At 47.1% G+C, this 19,151-nt stretch overlaps 1 protein-coding gene across 1 annotated transcript in view; it reads left to right on the top strand.

Annotated features, from left to right (window-relative positions):
• The window catches only part of SCN1B (sodium voltage-gated channel beta subunit 1), a 609,798-nt gene extending 605,778 nt beyond the window's left edge, over positions 1 to 4,020 (top strand). The window contains exon 6 of the mRNA XM_069604933.1: positions 436 to 4,020. The gene's annotated coding sequence lies outside the window, so the exon portion shown is untranslated. The remainder of the gene's footprint in view (positions 1 to 435) is intronic.
• Positions 4,021 to 19,151: the final 15,131 nt, after the last annotated feature.

Here is a 19,151-nt window from a genome sequence, read left to right as displayed (position 1 = left end):
TTGTCATTTGTTGAATAGAACTGCCTGAGTACAAAGTGTGATTATGTATATGTGTGTGTTTTACTGAACCTTATTTATATAAAGAAGCTGTGTTATCACTTAACATAGTGTGTGGTCATTCCTTTGTGGGGCTTGGTGACTCACTGTGCCACCATCACCGCCTGCGTGCTTAGGCCTTGGTTGCTCATCCAAGCTCCCATATAGAGAACCTTGGCTGGGGTGCTCTGTGCCTTTGTCCGAACCATATAGAGGGCAGAAGTACAAATACCCCCTCCATTCTTTACAAAACTGATGACCAAAAACTACATTCTTCATTGCTTCATCTATTTAAATTATTGGTGAACATATCTGTATGATTGCATGTCTGTGAGAAGGGCAGCACATAGAGCTTGGTAGAACTTTTCCAAAACTAATGCGGTTTTGCTCACATTGCAGGTCATGAATTGTGGGAAACAGGACGAGTAAGAAGAGAGGACATCAGAGAGACTCCTTCGAGGCTTCCTCATATTCCCGCAATGAACTGAAGCCACTCACCGCACACACGCAAAACCATGCCACAAGCGGAGGACGGTGTTGGATCCTGCGTCCACTGCTGCCGTCAGCCCCACCGACATCACTCCGAGAGAATGTTGGAGGACATGTCTTAAATGAGCATGTAGTTTTTAATAATGAACAAAAAAAATCTAAATATGGACTACACTGAATATGAATGAATGTGAAGAGGTGTGCTCACTCCCCCTGATAAGGCTTGTCCATAAAGCTATGCAATGAGAGGCCTATGAGGCTAAGCCTCACTCCCGGCCGTACACCACACTCCGATCCGCGTTCTTAAATTGGTCGTCTAGGAATGTAGTCATGATGACTGCTTCAGGGTCCTGTCGCCAGCGTGCCTGAAATCGTTCAGGCATTCAGGCGTCGCATCCTGGACCACAAGCCAATCGCGATTCTGTGCCATGCTGTTTGACATCGATACTAGCTCTGCTGCGTTGCAAATAACCAGGCGGACATAGAAAAAGAGGAAAACAGGACAGGGGGTCCCTGTGCACCAGAAATACAACAGAAAGGTTGCTGTAAGGTCACAGTGATGCAAGGGTGCTCATGCTCCTCCCACTAAAATGAGTGGCACGCTGCAATAAGGTACAATCTTTAAGCACCATCCCTGAGACTCTCCCAGTTGTATGGTTCCACGGCCAGGCATTGTTCCAAACTATCACTCCTAATAAATAGCCACCTAGCTCGATGACACTTGCGATGAAAATCTCCACTGACACTTTCCACCCAGTGGCCATGGCGGGGCAGCTGAAAAGTGTGAATTGAAATGCTCCTCGTGACAGGCGTTTACCACTTTCAGCGGATGCGCTTTTTTGTAAACACCAGAGCCAAACTGCAGATTCGTGTACCCAGTAATGTTGCCACGATTGCGTACTCTTTCATATCTCAACCAAGGGGGCAATGGCACGTTTACAGCTTACCGAATCATTTCGCCCTGTGCCCATATTTGCGCTGGTTTTAATTGCGATTTTGCTTGCTTTTTCTGTAGCGCTGCAGTAAACAGCGAGACTGGATTCATGACTGTTTTACCCCCAGTCCTGTGACCTTCCGCTGCCAGAGCTGGATCTGTTCATGCGAATAATTTAGACACAAAAATCCCAAGCATTTTGAAATGAAGAATCAAAGGTATTAGCGTTGGAAATACTTCCTTTCTATTTTCCAATTAAAAATTATCCCTGCTTGTGTTGTGGCCTTCGTCTGGACCACGGTAGTGTGTCAGCAGGCCTACCTGCATCCGCGGGCCCCGTGGGGGGCATTGTGTGCAAATACACGGGAGCCAGTTTACAGTGCAACCTCCTTTATTGTCCTCCACATCACTTAACTCTGGGCCCTTGCAGCCCCTCCTCTTCCTCCCTCAACCCTCGGGATCCAGTTCTTGCTTCTCCTCCTTAAGGTCGTCCTTGATTTAAGGAGGTCCGATCTTGTTTGCTCTCCAACAGCTTGTAATTCATCATTAACATGCATCTCTGAATAGCAAATAAATGTTAAATGTTAAAGATATTTGTACCGCGCACCATCACCAATGGCGTTGGTCCCCAGGCGCTCTGGCAGATCTGCAAACGAGAAGGTGGGATGGGTTAGTAGGGTGAAGAGGGAGTAGGATAGTGAGAGGAGTGGTGTTCTGTTGGCAGCTTCAACTCCCCTTCCTTTTCACACACTGCAGCCTGGCACCTGCACCGTTGCATCTATCAAGGGAACCTGAACACTTCCAAATATCAGCATGCAACGAGACATGCAGGGTCCGACCGATCTAGACACGTGGGGCAACATTAGATCACTTCTTGTAGTTAGGATCAAGAGTGGTGCTGACACACTCTCTGTAGCCAAGAGCCTTTTCCTGTCCCAAGTATTTAGCAGCATTCCCTTGGCCATGGACTGGCTCTCTGTGAATGCATTTCGCTTCTACGCATCCTACTCTAGTACTCTATGCCCGCTGCCTAATTAACCCCAAACCTTCACCAGCAGAGCTCTTCTATGTGTTCTTTCTAAAACTTTTACGCACGTTTTTTTTGGTTTAATTGAGCAAATTTTCTAAGAAGCCCTGCCTGATTCTGAATGAAGGACACTGCTAAGAGCTCACATTTAATGCCTGCCTTTCATCCAGTCAGAAAGCCACTGCACCGCTCAGCTTCTCCTCCTGAAAACTGTGTTCAAGGCAACTAGGGGGTGGAATGATCATGGACCTATTCTTCCTTATGTCATTTAATAAACACTCGCATGTTGTAGGAAGTAACGGAGGAATGACGCCTTCATTACTACCCGGGCACTCTTGAGTAAACTGACTTGCACATAACCTTTAGGATATGCCCAATATCACACACTGTGTCAGCAGCAGAGCCAAGCTTGATCTCAGGACCTCCTGCAAGCAATCTTTGCTTTAACTCTACCCATCCAGGCCTCGGTGCCCACCCCACAGTGAAAGCTCGGCCTAAACTCGGACATACCAGGGAGCCTTATCAAGGGGAGCCAGTGCATTTGCTTCTGCCCTTAGTACCTTTATTTGTTAGGCTACCACGTAGCCGACCTCAGTGCAATGCATGATGGTATATAGCAATATGGCTGCTGCTGCCTTGCAATGCAAGCTTTTTTTTGGTCGTATTTTATGTTGATGATTACGTTGTATACTTTATGGGTTCCTCAAGACGCAGGATTGATTATTGACATCATCCATACATTTCTTTTCATCAGCATCTTCCGACTGGGAACAAGGGGGGAAAGCTCTGGTGAACTGAGCTCCTACGCTGCCTCAAGCAGACTGCTTCCCAGGGAACCCTCTCCGAAATGAGGTGTTGGATTCCATCCCACCAGATGACACCACTAGACAGGCCTATGTGGATAGGGTAGTCTACATGAGGCAGAGAAGTGAGAGACGCGTCTACTACTCTCACGTTGGTGAAGGTCATGAACACGGGCCAGATGGAGGTGAACTCAACTGCACAAGGAAGAGCGTCTACCTGCCCCCCACCATGACCATGTAAGGTGCCCCACAGGTAAAGAAGCTTCATCCGCATGAACAGACTATCCAAGAAGGCAATACTCTCTAGGTCAGGTGTACAATGTTCTGTGGTAAAGGGAAACTACCCTCGTACCCACACCTGAGTGTAGCATGACCAACCTCACCAGACAGATGCTTGGAATGGACAGGCACAATACCGGTGATGTCATCTACTGGAAACGCCCAGGCCTCTGGTGTTCCTTGTAAACAGATTGTACATGTTTTATCTTTGATTTCCTCATGGTCTCTTATTGTCCTGAGCTTTGGGGCATTGGGTGAGGTAAGTGGCCTGCATTTTCTATTAGTTGCCATCTAGGACAATATCTGTTGGTAGGCGCTGCAATCCCAGGTGTGTAACAGAAAGTATTAAAGTTATGGGGAAGGAAAGTGACCTTAGGCCCGCAATGGGTGATCAACACCATTGAGTAGAAAGCCCCAGCCACCTTCAGTTTACTCACACATTTGATATTACAGAAGTTGCTTTTGAAGGGTGTTTGGTCTCAGTTTAGGGTCTTCATCCCACGTACACAGTGTTTCTGTGAACAGTGCTTAATTCTTTCCCCAGAGTCCTTGACAATGACCTTGGTAGCAAAAACACGGACTAGTTCGGAAATATTTTGTGAGCTCTCCAGGGAGCCTTGTCAACCCGATGCGCATGCCTGCAAATCTTCCAGTGTCCCAAAAGTCCACCTCGCCTTTTATTCCCACCTGTGAATTACGTGTTGGTAGAGGGTGCAGAGAGAAAGCATCTAGACGGCATTGAATTTGCTGTGGTGACAGCTGCAGAATTAAGGGGGTTTTCATGTTTTGTAACCCAAATTGCAGAAAAAGACATGGGAATAGGACAGATGAAGCATTTCTTTGGAATTATGATCTTTCTCTTGATGCTATAAATAACCAGAAAGCCAAATACCTCTGCTTGATTTAAAGTCTTCCTGAAATTGACGATCCATGAAATTGATCTAAGTTAAACATTGAAAGAATAGCAGTGTCAGTAAAGACCAACATTGCCACAATAATCCTTAAAAATTATGAACAAAGTACACAAAGAGAATGCATTTCGGGCTGGGTGGCTGATGTCAAAAGGTCAACACGCTTAAAATCAGCAAGTGTTTTTCTATTTAGTAGCCAATAACTGCCCTGATATGGAAGGCACAAAGTCAACACTGGCTTTCAGGGGCAATTCATCCATTGCCATAGTCTTACAGATTAAGCTCCCAATAAGAATACGGAGTGAACCATTTTGAGGTGTAAACCAAGTGAAAAGCAGAATTTGGTGACGTGACATTCTTGCTTAATTTTATTTGGGATTTGTATGCAGTGCTGACTGCAAGCTGTGATTACCATCGGAAATGCAGTAGGCATACCGTGGCCCAGCAAGCCCGTTGCACAACAGGCCTTGCACAAAAGTGCACCGTGCTGTGCCCTGGGCCTTTGGGGCTGCGGTATGCAGAGCACATACCAGAAACAGAGAAGCCTGCAGCCGGATCTATGAGGATGGAGGGTGCCACATAGCCGCTGAGGGTTTGTAGGGGACCCCCGACAGGGACCGGTCGAGGGCTGCGCACAAAAGTTATCACCTGCAGAATGCAGCATTTTGTTCTGCAATCACAGGTGCAAAACTTTGTGCGTTGCCAATAGACATAGAACCGTACATTGTGGTGCTCAATAATATAACAACGTTGAAATGGGAGCTCTTGGATCTCCCCCTTGCCAACTCCTGGGGATATCCCCTAGGCACTACATTTTATCATGTATTCCTATGTTCTGACTTGCTCTCAAGAGAGTGAACTAGTCATTTATGCAAAGGATCTGAACTCCCTCGAATTAAGCCATTTCCTATGGCCAAACCTCTTCGAATGGAACCAGCAAGCCCAGGTGTTGCTCTGTTACCTTGGCAGGGCCCTTTCTCCAATCAGGTGGTTCCAGCCAGCTCAGAAGCTGGCAGGCAGAAGGGGCTACAGACATCCCCATATTGAATGAAAGCATTGAATCCGGCCCCAATGCAAGGATGGGTCACCAAAGGTTCACTTTGCCTGAAGCTGTATAGATCGGGGTGCTGGCCAAGTGCCCTGGGCTTCACCATTGCGGTTTAGCTTAAGCTCGGTGCTAAACAGGGGGCTAGACACACACTGTGCTTCAGTAAAGCCCTTTTTAGATGTTCTTATATCTAGACAAAGACAAAATACCTCCAGACACACGAGTCAGAAACTTTATGGTTTCCTTATATTGCACACCAGCTAAAGTATAGCTTCTAGCCGCATAGTTTCAGCAGTATTCTGAAAACTGCTAATGGCCAAGTGTTAAGCCTTGAATATCTCACAAAGCCCCTTCCCTCCATTCCGTGTCCATAGATTGACTGGGACTACTACAAATTCAACTGCCCGTTCGTTCTATCTCATATTTTGTCTCGACTCGACTAAAAATAAGTCATGATTTCACTGGCTCCTTATACTAAATATTGGGACCCATGTTGTCCTCATGCGTGTTATTTACCTTCAAAGTTTTGAGCATGGAAGTGTTTTGACGTCCAAACAAATCTATTCTCTTTCATTTTCCAGCTAGGGAAATTAGTTACTTCCTTTCCCACAATGCCATGTCAAGCTCTCCAAGAGGATCTATTGCACTACCTAAGCAAGGCACATACAGCAATCCAGCTACCCTTACCAATAACATCTCAAGAGACAGAAACGTGATTGGTATCACTTATTAGTTCATATTGTTCTTTGGACATCAACTGTGGCCTGGCAGTTCAGTTGGGACTGGTCCTTTTTGAGTGGAGTCGGCTAATATGCCTGTGACCTTGGCCCAGGAACTTATTTCTAGGTTAGCCTGATATTCCGAAAACTGCAAACCAAACATTCTCGACGTTTCCAAAAGCAAATTAACTAAACCTAACTTAAAATCACAGCCTAACTCCATGATTACGTAAAGAACTAAACAATAACAATCTAACATGTCCCATTCCTTTAGAAACTCCAAGGGATGACCAGTCACACCAGCGAAAACTAGACATACACATATTCGAATCCCAATCCCGTGCTGGGGAGGAAGGATATCTCAGAGGCAACGTGTTTGTCTTGGAAGCAAGACAAAGCAGTACAACACAGGTTCCAATCCCGATCCTGGTTTAGAAACCACTCTCCGGTAATAAGCATGTTATAAATGAACAAATAAATACATATTTGAAAGGTCCCTAGGTTCTACATCAGGTCATGCAAAACTGACCAATGCTCCAGACAAACCATCCATGTAAGAAATGGGGGATAGAAGGGAAACAAAGGATTACAAGATAAACCATCTGTCTGACTATGCAGGATTAGAAGAGAGTTCCTGGACTGTGACTACCTAGATCCCACCATTTGTCAATCCCACGGCCACCACCCAAATTGTTGTCTCACAGCTTCCCGGCCTCCGATGTGGGTTGGGGCTGTGCCAGCTGGAAGGAAGGATTGCCATTTTGCAGTAGGGTGATAGTGGTTACTAGTGATGATGAAAGAATGGAAAATGGTTGTGCCCCGGAAACATGTTTAAAAGGATGGAGTTGTGTACAAATAATTAGCGGTTGCAGGCAGGTGTAAGGAATAGATTGTGGTTTTCCTGGGAGTGTGTCCAGCGATGTTTCTTTAGCTTCACATTCTCCTTACGGCAAAGAGGTTGCAGTGCCATGGTTACCTGACCGCGTGTTCTGGAACTTTCCCCTGACTTGTCCTTTGTGGTTTGAGGTGATTTAGAAATGATTTTTGCGGTTATCAGTTAAAATGAAAAGGACATCTTATGGGTGGAAATGTGTTATAGGTCATGAATCGTAGTTCCTACACTGGCAGCCATAGACCGAACCCTGTATTTAAGGGAGTAGTGCCCATTTGTGTAGAAAGAGAAGTATACAATCAGTTCTAGCTCTCTTTTTAGTGCAGTATCTTTAGTGCAGTCATTACTTAACATAATGTGCTAAATCCAAAGGAATGGGACACTGTAACTATTTAAAGAGAGCCTTTTGGACTGCATACAATTGGCCAGGCAGGTTCACATTCGAAGTGGGTCACCTTGAAGGCTGCAGTCTACCACAATCTACAAAATAGCCATCAGTTTCACCTTCCACAGATAAGCTGATGACTGATATGGGATTGGCCCTGACATGGCTCACTCTGTACAGCTGCCGCCTGCAAGCAATACCAAGACCCAGTGGTAGGTAGAAGTGTACCGAAAAAAGTAGTGGCACTGTAGTCTCGACAGGGGAGAGTGTAGGAGGAAGCATAGTGCAACATGTGACAAGGTGTTGCAGCCAGAGCATTGCAATAGACTAAGTGACTAGTAACTAAGGCTCCTGTCACAACTTTCCACTTGCACAAGGATATGACTGGACAAATCCTCTGTATAGAATGCTGAATATGGTTGTAAAAAGTAGAGAAGTGGTAAAAATAAAAAAATAAAAGTAGTGGAACACCACTCCCGACTATTCCGGCTCACTTCGATCATTGCCAAGACCTCATTTCAAGAGGGGTTTAGAGCTCCAGCTCACCAAAGCATCGCTCCCTTGCTTCTCTTAATTGCCCAATAAGCTTTCAGCACTTTCCTGCGAACCCTAGTTCAAGGGGACTGATATCTCATCATCAGTCACTGCAAGATACAAGGCCGGGATACGGGTTGTGAGACTTTCCTGTCTTGGTCTCTACTGCTTCTACAGCCCGCTCCTTCCACCAAAGCCTCAATTTTGAACACTTCCTAGTTAAATATGGAAGTCAAATCCTTATGTAAAATGGACGCCTTCAAGATTTTCTAAGACGAGCCAATGGGTGGATTTACTCTTTTGTGAGATTTCTGCTTGGAAAACACTGGCAGCAGATGGCATGGGCATGCAGTGCTGCCAGCCCAGCATCCACCTCAGCCAGCACGATCATCCCTCATTGCCACTCTACACTCGGAGCGTCGATCCGAGGATGTTGCTGCTCTATGCTGTAACTTGAGAAATCACTGTACGTTTTATGAAATAAAGAGATTCTAACATCACAGTCTGTGCAGTGGAACTTTCTTTTACGTGTGGAGTTACACAGGGGAGTCTACTCGTTTGAAGTGACAACATCCTGTCAAGCCATCAAGAGAGCTCAGTGATTTAAGCACTTGCCTGGACTTCAGTGTCCAGCATTGAGGATGAATGCATGAATCTTGTGGGGTATGTGGTGGTCGGGGTCGGGGGCAACAAGGCTGTTCATTCTTCCATGGGCAATTGAGGACCATTACATTGGGTAAGAATAACATCTATTACTACCATTGGGGTGAATGTGGCATGAAGCGCTGTATCCAACATTGTTTATTTTTTTTTTTTTTTACATTTGTTGGAGCACAATGAATCCATGGGTGTCTAGGGTCTAGTTACAGGCAGTTAGCAAATGTGCATAAATAAAAAAACAGCAAGCAGTAGGGATGCTAATTGAACAGGTAAGTCTTTAGTTGTTTCCGGAACAATCTGTAAGGTGGTTCTGCCCTCAAGGAAGGAGAGAGCTAGTTCCAAAGTGTAGTAGCAGAGACTGAGAAGCTGGAACCACGAGTTTGGATCGCTTGAATCTGGGAACGGACAGGCAGTTGCAATAGATGGCACATATCAGTCTGGTGGAGGTGGGTCTTGATAACCTATGGGCCAGGTAGCTGGGGGCAGTATCAGGGAGGCAGCGGTGTGTGATGGTGAGGCATTCTTTCTCTGACGTGCGAGCCAGTGTGCCTCTTTTCTTGCCATGGAGACATGGTTGCGCTTGTTGAGGCTGAGGACAGCTTGGAGAGCATTGTTCTGTATGGTTTGCAGCTTGTTTAGGTTTTCTAAGTGGTACCCCCAAGTGACGCATTACAGTAGTCCTGCTTTGAGCCGATAATAGCACATGCAATTTGGTTGATAAAAGGGTCTGCTAGCATTGAAGAGTTTTGTGGTGTACAAGACTGAAGAAGCAATAGCATTGATGTGGCTTGACATTCTCAAGGTGGTGTCTAGGTGGAAGCATTTTGACAACAGGAGAGATGTGGATGGTATGGACGTCAATTGTAAATGATTGGTAGGCCCGGCTCAGTTTGAAAAAGTGGGCTGGGTTGGCTAGGAGAAGGAGTTCCATTTGCTCATTGTTAATGCCCAGGAGGTGGGTGGCCATCCAGGTTTGAATGGTTTCATAGATTGAGTTGACTTTCTGAGAGTCCAGGTGGTGGTCGCCAGAAAGTGGCATGAGAATCTGAGTGTCATCAGCTAGTTTATGTACTTGATTTTGAGTGAGTCAAGGTGGTCAAAAAGAGGTTTGGTATATACATTGTAGAGCGTTGGTGAAACGTAGGAACCTTGGGGAACTCCACATGTAGATGTTTGGGGGTTGAGGAGTGGCTGTCAGAGGAGGCTCTGGAAGTGTGGTCGGCAAGGAAGGAAGCAATCCACTCAGTGGCAGCTGTCATGAAGGAGGCAAATGGTGAGGTGGTGGCAGAGGGTGTAGTGGTCACAAAAATCGAATTTAGTGGATAGGTCAAGGCGCATGAACAAGGTGAAGTTGCCAGAGTCACTAGAATCATTGAGCTAGTTTTTGAGATCGAGTAGTGCTGTTTCCGTGCCATGTCTGGGGCAGTAGATGGACTGGCAAGGGCTAAAAATATGGTTTTGCTCGAGGTGTTGCTGGATTTGGATGGAGGTAGCTTCGTTAGTGATTTTTAACCGGAAGGCAACTGTGGTGATGGGCCAGTAGTTGGTTGCAATAGCTGGGTCAAGTGAAGGCTTCTTGAGGAGGGGTGAGATCCAGGATTCTTTTAGCGATGTGGGGACTGAGCCGGAGGCAAAGGAGGCATTGATAATGGAGGTGATTTGTGGTAGTAGGAGGTCACCACATTCAATGATGAGTATTGTGGGACAGGTGTCTCCTTTGCATCGGGAGGGTTTGAGGCCTTTTAGGATGTTGGCGATGTCGGCTTCAGTAACTGGGTGGAAATTGAAGATTGATTGATTGATATTTTATTTCTATCGCGTTCATACACAAGTGTTTCAGAGCGCGACAAGGCAAGGGAAAGGGAACAGGGGAGAACAAAAACAACGATCTTACTAGGCCCAGTGACATTGAGAACGTGCAAGTGCAGGGTAGAGGGAGAAGGGGGAGAAGTGCAGGGAAGGGGTAACAAAAGGAGAGTGCGGAGCGAGAAGGAAAAAACAAAAATAATAAAATAATAAATAAAAAGGCAACAAACAATGGGAGTGCAGCCAGCAAGTGGCAAGTGGCAAGTGCTGGGTTTATGGCAGCAGGCCATGTAGGTCTGAAAGTGCAGGAAGAAAAGGGGGGGCTGTATGGGTACAGATACAGACCCCAGTGCAGGGGATGGCCCGGGGCAGTGCGTGAGGGTGGCAAGATGAGCAGGTACCTGGGCCCAGAGGACAGAGGATGGCCAGGTACATGGTGCAGAGGGAGAGTAGAATCAACACGGGAGAGGGGAGGAGAAGGCAGAAGCAAAGAGGAAGGTTTTGAGGAGCTTCTGGAACAGGAGATGGTTCTCCTCAAGTTTTAGAGTGGCAGGGAGGCTGGTCCAGGGCGAGGCCCCAGCCGAAGACAGAGATCTACCCCCAGCTCATCTCTGTGAGAAACGACTGACCCTGAGGGAGTTAGAGGTAGAGGAGCGGAGTGCTCGAGATGGGAGGTATTTGCCGAGGGATAGCTGAAGGTATGTTGTACCCAGGCCCCAGAAAGCCTTGTGGACAATACAGAGGGTTTTGAATTTAATCCTTGCATCCACTGGGAGCCAATGGAGAGATTTCAGAGCTGGAGAGATATGATCCCAGGGCTTGAGGCCAAGGACAAATCTCGCAGTCCTGTTCTGGATAAGTTGTAAAGGGCGGAGATCAGAGGCAGGTAGATTTAGAAAGAGTCTGTTGCAATAGTCCAACTTAGAGAGAACCATAGCTTGGGAGACAGTGAGCTTCTGGGGGAATGAGAGGAAAGGAAGAATACCTCTGAGGAGGTGCAGTAGGAGGTTTGACTTTTTTGATACATCAGCAATGTGGGCGGAGAAGGCGAGTGTGGAATCAAAGGTGACACCAAGGTTCTTGGCCTCGCAGGTGGGGATAGGAGGAGGGCCAAGGGATGCCGGCCAGAGAGTGAGGGAAAGGAAGGTGATGGTGTGCCATTGAGGAGGATCTCTGTCTTGCTGGAATTAAGACAAAGATCGTTGGCGGCACACCAATCTTGGATGGCGGTTAAGCAATCAGTGATGAGAGAGGTGGAGGAGGTGGCTGAGGGCAGCCTGAAAATGAGTTGAGTGTCGTCTGCGTAGCACTGGAAGTTTGAGCAGAAAATGGCAATACAGCGGGCAAGAGCTGCCAGGTATTGGTTGAAAAGCCAGGGCGAGAGGTTAGACCCCTGGGGAACACCACAGGTGGAGAGGAAGACAGATGATAGGAAGGACCCAAGTTGGACCTGGGAGGATCGATCAGAGTGGAAAGAGGTCAGCCAGGCCAGAGCCTGATCGGTGATGCCCAAGTTATCCCGGAGACGGTTGAGCAGCATGGTATGGTTGACCGTGTTGAAGGCAGAGGAGAGATCAAGTAGGATGACAACAAAGGGAATGCTAGAGTGAAGGTTGGAAAGCAGATCTTCTCGGATGTTCAGGAGAGCAGTTTCCTTGCTTCTGCCAGATCTGAAGCCAGACTGATGGTCATGGAGACAGCCAACAGAATCAGAAAGAAGGTTTAGCTGAGAGATGGCCAGCTTTTCAAGGAGTTTGCCTAAGAAGGGGGTAATGGAAATTGGGTGATAGTTGGCCGGACAAGAGGGATCCACTGTGGGTTTCTTGAGGAGAGGATGCACAAGGGAGTGCTTAAAATGGAGGGGAAGGATCCTGAGGCAAAGGAGTGGTTGCAGAAGTCGGCAAGGGCCGGAGCGAGGGTATCAATGTGGTCCTTGAGAGTTTTAGAGGAACAGTACAGAAGAGGGGAGTATGCTGGGGCAGAAGGGGGATTGAGGGGGTTGTAGAGTTGATGGTGGACAGTTTGAGCTGGATTTTGTTTTTTAGTAGGGTGATTCTGCTTAGAAGAGCATTCTGGACATTGTTGCACCAGATGTCGTGTTTGACCCAGCATTCACGATCCGAGTGTTCTAAGCAGATGCTTTTGCAGCTTGTATATTATTTTTGTAGTTCCTAGACAGGACTGTAAAACGGGATTTGTTTTCTGCTGAGAGGTGTTTTACACCAAATGGCCTCAATGGCGCTTTTCTCAGAGTGCAGCATGTGTAGATGGGGTGGAACCATGGGCTAGTGTGCTTGGACCATTTAGGGTATGTTCTTTGAGGGGGGCCAAGTGTGTTGATGGCTGATGCAAGAGAGGTGTTGCAGTGGTTAACTTTGACATCTACATCAGAGGTGTTGAGTGGGGGGTTGTTAGCAAGAAGTAGCCAGAAACGGTCACTGGCAAGGTTACAGGTGCATCTTGAGATGATAGGGGGGTCGGGTAGGAAGGGAGATGGGTTTACTTTTGGGGGGGGGTACATGATGATCTGACCATGCACAGGGAAAGGACCACAGTGTCACAATTGTAGTCAAGTAGCAAATCAAGTGTGCATCCAAGAGTGTGTCTGGGGTTGAGAAATATTTTGGAGTAGTTCAAGGTGGAGGTGGTGCTGACAAGATATGCAGCATCCTTGACGAGGGGGTCAGCATAGCCGAGTTTGAGGTCACCCAGTGTGATGATTTTGGAGTTAGGTTTCAGAATACACAACAGGAGCTGAGTGAGGCTGTCCTCAAAAGTGGTGGTGGGTCCAGGTGGGTGATAGTTGATATGTAGTGTGATGGTGGAGGGGGGAATCAGTGTTAGCTCGCTATAAGTGATTGCCAGTTTGGGAGAGGGATGGAGGGTAGGCCACAGATGGAGAGTGTGTTTTCATAGATAATGACGATTCCACTGCCTTTCTGCGTGGCTCTATCATTTCAGGGGTTATTACTAATGTGTGCTCAAATCAGAGGCCAGCCACCTAGTTATGAAAACACATTTGCAATCCATTGGAAAGGTAGGACAGCAAAAAGAGCTCCAATCCTTACTCTCACTCAACCTAGAGCAGGGGTGCACAATTGGTTTTGCTGTGGTGTTGGGCTAATGCACCTTTCCTGCTACCCACAGTGGGACAGACTGTAAATGTTGGACATGAGAGGTGTGGTGCTGGTGGTGGAGCAGCTGTTTTTGGCATTTGTCTATCTGCTGTAAGCAACATGGCCTTGTTCCCAACCTCCCCAACCCCCAATGGCATGGCCTATTCCACTTCACAAACGTCATGGCCATGTTCTCACTACCTAGCCCTCAGCAACATGTCCCTGATCCCACCCCTCAACAACATGGCATACCCACAACCCCTTTCAACCCACAATAACTTCTCCGTGTTTCTACAACCCCCACCAGCAGGTCACTGTTCTCACTCTCCCAGCCCCCTAGCAACACGGCATTGTTCCCACAACCTCCTACCCCCACCATGACTTTGTTCCCATCCCCCAGATCCCCAACAGCATGTTCCTGTTCCCACCCCCAGAAACATGGGTCTGTTCCCACCACCATCCCACTCCCAGCATGTGACTGTTCCCGCCAATACTTCACCACCATCCCACCCCCAACATGCTCCTGTTCCCACCAACCCGACCCCCAACAACATGGCCTTCTTCCCAACCCCTCAAAAACATGGCCCTGTTTCCTTCCCTTCCCATCCCGCCCCAACAACATGGCTCCATTTCCCACACCCACAGAACAACACTTCCCTGTTCCTGCCCCACACCGCAAACCAGCATGGCCTTGTGTCCGCAGGCCAAGTCCCAACCACTTACTGTGAAAGGAGAGGGTGAATTTCTCAAGTTAAGTGGTGAGCTCTCATGGGTAGGTAAGCAACTAAGGGTGGTATGTGAGTACGCCTGCGCAGCAAATGCCTCAAGTCAAGACAGCAGGCAGGCGGCCTCCTCCAAGAAGTGGCGACTATGGAACTAGGTGGCTCATAAGACATACAACAACTTAGTGAATGTACTGAGCCAATAGAGGACGAGTAGTGTTTCCAAGCACTGAAGACTTTGCTAACGGATGGCAGCCTTCGTTTTGTTATGATGTTGTTTGTGGGCCACCCTCTATTAGGAAAGTCTTTAAGCCTGGGTGAGCCACCGAACCCTTCATGGTGGGCTACAGTTGGCCTGAGGGCCTTAAGTTGTGCACTCATGTTCTACAGGCATTGCAAGCACCACACACACATACATAGCTCAGTTCATTTATCACAAGGAGCAGCAACACACTACTCACTATTCACCGAATGCAGAGATAGCAGACTTTCTAGCTTCACACACACACAGTAGCTATATCAAATGACCCCCAGCAAGATAAAAACGTGTGCAGAAGAGGTGTGGTCTGCAGGTTGCACTGGGCCGCACCTACTGATGGCAGGCCACAGATGGATTTGTATATGGCTGCCCCCCTTCTGCAAACCGACAGAACGGCTACACCCAAAGAATTGAACATCACGCACATCAATGGCAGTGGTTGCCTTTAATTCAAGGTCTTCCTTTTATCCCTTTTTGGCATCTATTGTGCCTCCTAAGTGAGAGGAGGTATGCTCAGACATTTTTCACTGTTCTTAGTGAATACATCTACAGGGGAAATGAAGGATCAGGTGAGTAGGAGACATTTTGAGAGAAGATGGAAGCAAACAATTACACTGGAAAAACCAGATCATCTTCTGTGGGGGAAGATAAAGTCGACATTTAAATCACAATGCAGATGGTGCAAACCATCAAACATCCTGATGGAAAGGTCCCCTGTGAAATCTTTAAGAAGAAGAAGAACCCAGCTGCAATGCACTGATGACGCAAGTCTGAAACAGGCCCAGTGTTGCTGGTATACCCTTGCATAGAATACTGGTTGCACGACCAAAAATAACGTGCATATGGCAAGTCTGCTTCAGTAATAGAACAGACAGACTAAATAATAGTGGGCCTCATTATGAGTTTGGCAGTAGTGATTGCACTAATACCAACGGGATTACCATTACCAACACAGTGTTCGGTGAAATTACGACAAAATTATGAGTGCATGTGTGCTTGACACAGCCAGCGGTAGCAGCAATTTTGTTCAGCAGAATTAGCAATAGAAACCAACACTGATCGCTAAATCCGACAATTTCTGTCAGGATTAGAGTTCATGCTGGAACATTGGAGGCTTTACTGAACAGTAATTCTGCCAGTGGAATTAGCACTGACCAGAAATAGCATCAGAACCAAAACAAGAAGTTGAGCAGTGGCCATCTTTGAAATCAGAATCCAGTTTAAATCAAGCACTTCCTGCTGCCATCCCCTGTGCAAGGAGGCTAAAAGCATGCCAGGGAATAAAACATGGGAGTAGAATGTCAACACCATACTGTAGAGGGCTGGGCTGGAAGTTGTTGCATTAGCTGAGGTTGGGGCTTGCACCCAGACAGACTGTGGAGAATAGACAACTGTCCATTTGACAATGACATATGCTGTACAAATGGAAACCATGCACTGTCTGAAATCCTGTTGACTTTGGAACAGGGAATGCAAATGCACAATGTACAAAATCAATATAGTCATCCCCTCTATCGGGGCCCAAAGGAGATCACATCCATATGGATCCTGCACTAAGATATAGCAGGCATGACACATTGGAAACCTGACATTGACATGAAGCACCACTACCCTAAAGTGTACACTCATTCATTGGTCCCTCTCCATCCACCATATCAATGATGCCCCTTCCTGCCCTCTACTCGTTCACTGTCCCAATTCTCTCCCATTACAAGTCTTCTCCTCTCACCCAATCTCACACCAATAGCTCCTCACACTCCTACTGCAAAGATGCCTTTCAGGCTCTCCTGGAGACCCATGCTCGCCATCACTCCTCAAGATCATCCTAACATCTTCCTGCACAGGCAGCATTTCATGGTCAATCCGTAAACAATCCCTCACCTCAGATATTCCCCAAAGTCTTCAAAACCTCCTATATCAAATCCCTCCGCAAAAAACCCTTGCTCGACCCACTCATTCCCCAGAACTACTGGCCCATTTCCAGCAGCCGCTTCATTGAAAAACTCCTGAATCACACAGCATAGAAGCAGCTTTGCCATTTCAAAGAAGCCAACAACCTTATTGACCCAGCCCAATTAGGCTTCAGACACCCTGAGGAACTGAGTCCCCCATGGTGTCCATTTGGAATGACCTAAAAAGAACAGCAGATGCGGAAGAATGCGCAGTGCTCATCCTTCTTGACCTCTCAGCTGCCTTTGATACCATTGACCACACCATACTCCTAGACAGCCTACACTCAGGGTTACGCAGGGAGCATCCCTATCTCACCTCCTCTTAAATGTCTATCTTATCCTCCTGATATGATATGATATGATATATGATATGATAGTTTATTTATATAGCACCTATACACACTGTGTTTCAAAGCGCTTCAAGGCAAGGGAGGGAACAAGGCAAAATACAATAACATTCTTGCAGGTCATGAACATTAAGGATGTGAAATTAACTATCGTACTCAGCCTGACAACATTTCAGATAGTGCTGGAGGGGGTGTGGGGAGGAAAAAACAAGTAAGGGGAGGGGGGAGCAGACAGACGAGGTTGCTATCATACTAGGTCCAGGGATAATTCTGATAGAGTAAGTGCATAGAAGAAAGTAAGGGGAGGAGATAGGAAAAGGGAGAAGGGAAAGGAGGAGAGAACAGAGAGTTAGCAGTCAAAAGAGTGGAGAAGCAAGAGGGGAGAGTACACAAAATGTTGCAACCCCTCTCTGCACTCATTCGCTCATACAATCTCATCTGTTACAACTACTCAGATGACACTCAGATCAACCTCAAAATCCCCAAATCGCCACGTGTCGCCCGTCCAGAGCTTGCATCATGCCTCTCTGATATTGACCACTGGATGATGACCAACTAACTCCCCCTCAACCCATAAAAAACACCAATCCTAGTATTCAATAGAACCGTTTCCTTCCCCAACCTATCCCTTGGCCTCACTCTCTAGGGCTCCAGCCCCCACCCGACAACTTCCACTTCGGTGAGAAACCTCAAATGAATCCTTCTCCCAACACATATACTCCGTATCCAGAACCTGCTTCTTCTACGTACGCATCCTCAGACAAATCTTTCCGTACTTCACCAACCCAAACCGAATCGCTGCAATCCTCACAATCATCCTCTCCTGCTTATATTAAGCACACTGCCTTTATCTAGGTGCACCAGCTTTCCAAATTAAGAAACTCCAAAGAATCCAAAATGCTGCAGCCAGTCTCCTAATTGGCCTCCTGCCTATAGAACACATCAGGCCCGCACTCAAGAGTCCTACACTGGCTCCCTATTGGTGAACGGACTACCTTTAAGGCCATGTGCATCACTCACTGTGCCATCCACAGCACCAGTCCCGAATTCCTCCACAATAAACATATATGCTACCAACCCACCAGGATCCTTAGATCGGGCGCAGCACTTCTCATCATCTCCCATAGCAACTCCATCAGATTGGGAGGATCCTTATTCTCCATCTGACCTCCCACCATCAGGAACTCTCTACCTCTCGATATCTGCTGCACTGACAACACCCTCACATTTACAAAAAGCCTTAAAAACTAGACTATTCCCTTCCTCTTCTTGAATCCCCTCCCACCACTTTTCTTTGACTACCCTTGGACACAAATACCGGCCAGACTCACCAAAACATAAGCAGTTCCCATTACAGCAGATGCTGGCTGCTTTCTCAGCGACCCACCCTGCTAAACTCAGACCATCCCACACACGATCACACATCAGCCCCAGGGATTTCCTGCACTCCAACTGGTACACTCTGGTTACCGGAGAACACCTGACAATCTGATAGTAGCTTGTACGTTACCACTGGAAAGTGTCTGGACAGCTGATCAGGCCTTGATATATGCAATGGGGTCTTATCCAAACTCCCGCCTCAGGCGAACACTTAAAGACCCTGCACCGGCAGATCCTGTCCTATCTAATATCAAAAGGGGGTTGCCCAAACACTCAGAATGCTTTATTAGATTAATAACGGGAGGTAACAAATAAAGCACACCTAGTTAGAGTATGGGAATAAAACATATTATGTACTTAGATGGATTGCCCTACTTAATTATCAAAGGGGCTTGTCCAAGCACTCTGATCACTCGATTCATGGGTTCACTGGAGGTAGAAATGAAGTGTGCATTGTTGAAGTTGTGTATAGCTGAATTCGATTTTGGCCTGGCTGACCTCTTTACTCTCAGACCGACCCTCACAGGTCCAACTTGGGTCCTTCCACTCCTTTATCTCTTTCTCTAACTGTGGTGTTCCCCAGGGGTCTCACCTTTCTCCTTGGCTATTCAACCAATACCTGGCACCTCTCACCCACCACTTTGCCCCCACTTTCAGTGCTTTGTGGATGACACTCAGCTTGTTTTCAGGATCCCCTCTGCTGCTTCTACTCCATCTCTCATCTTGGATTGTCTGTCTGCAATCCAGGAGTGGTGTGCTCCCATTGATCTCTGGCTTAATGCAAGTATAACTGACATACTCCTCATTGGCACACCTGCCCCTTCCTTTCCTGTCACTCTCTGGCTGCCACCT

This window comes from Ambystoma mexicanum, chromosome 1p (genome assembly GCF_040938575.1).
Source record: "Ambystoma mexicanum isolate Mex_15411 chromosome 1p, UKY_AmexF1_1, whole genome shotgun sequence".
Taxonomy (NCBI): domain Eukaryota; kingdom Metazoa; phylum Chordata; class Amphibia; order Caudata; family Ambystomatidae; genus Ambystoma; species Ambystoma mexicanum.
Note: the sequence above shows the minus strand (reverse complement) of the source record. Positions and strands in the feature narration are given on the sequence as shown.